Source organism: Fukomys damarensis, unplaced genomic scaffold (genome assembly GCF_012274545.1).
Source record: "Fukomys damarensis isolate Sample0158 unplaced genomic scaffold, DMR_v1.0_HiC HiC_scaffold_24, whole genome shotgun sequence".
Lineage (NCBI taxonomy): Eukaryota > Metazoa > Chordata > Mammalia > Rodentia > Bathyergidae > Fukomys > Fukomys damarensis.
Window position 1 is genome coordinate 37,840,963 of NW_022900936.1, and position 1,017 is coordinate 37,841,979.

The following is a 1,017-nucleotide window of genomic DNA, read 5'->3' on the forward strand; positions in this document are numbered from 1 at the left end:
TGGCTTCATAAGATATAAACTGAGTGATTCACAAAATGAATCAAAGTTCTAAATGTTAAAACAGAAACTATCTCTTGAAGACATAGTTGTAGGAAGGGATATCTGAACAGAATCTCAGTGACTCAGGAATTAATACTGAGAGTCAAGAAATGCACTCATATCAAATTGAAAGTTTCTGCACAGCAAAGGAAACAACCCATAGAGTGAAAAGACAATCTGCAGGATGGGAAAAACTTTTGCCACAGACAGGACAAACATTAACAATATATAAAGAATGCAAATAAATGAATACTCCCCAAAATAAAAGACCCAGTTAAAAATGCATAAGCAGCCACGGTCTCCAGCGCCAGCTACCCCATTACCCCTGTCATTATGGCCCATTACAAAGCTACCAACTTGAAGCGCGAGCAGTTCCGGAGGTACTTGGAGAAGTCGGGGTGCTGGACATGCTGACCAAGGTGTTGGTAGCCTTATATGAAGAACCAGAGAAACCTAATAGTGCTTTGGACTTTTTAAAGCATCACTTAGGAGCTGCTACCTCAGAAAATCCAGAAATTGAGCTGTTCTGCCTAGAATTGGCAGAAATGAAAGAGAAATATGAAGCCACTATAGAAGAAAATAAAAAACTGAAAGCAAAGCTTGCTCAGAATGAACCACCTCAGGAGGAGAAGCGTGCTGAAAAGGATTCTTCTCAGTTGAAAACACACTGAAAAATGGTTTTGTATGAGTGGAATAGTTTGTACAGTATATAATCCTTTCTGAACAGATGCTCCAAAACTTTTAATACGTTAAATTCACACATCAAGCTTTAAATGTTATAAACACATGTACTTAGAATCACCAATAAAAATTCAATATACTTTCTTTGGGTCTTAAAGCAGAAGAACCCAAAGTAAATCCCGAAGGAAACCTAAAGAAACATCTACTTCATTAAAAGATGTTCTATTTCTTAGTCTGATTAGAAGTAATAGTACCGGTTTTATTTCACCCAAGGAGGTTTAGCATGGAGCTGTTCCT

At 37.5% G+C, this 1,017-nt stretch overlaps 1 pseudogene; it reads left to right on the forward strand.

The window, feature by feature from the left end:
* The first annotated feature begins 372 nt into the window (after positions 1-372).
* LOC104847456 lies at positions 373-717 on the forward strand (annotated as a pseudogene).
* Positions 718-1,017: the final 300 nt, after the last annotated feature.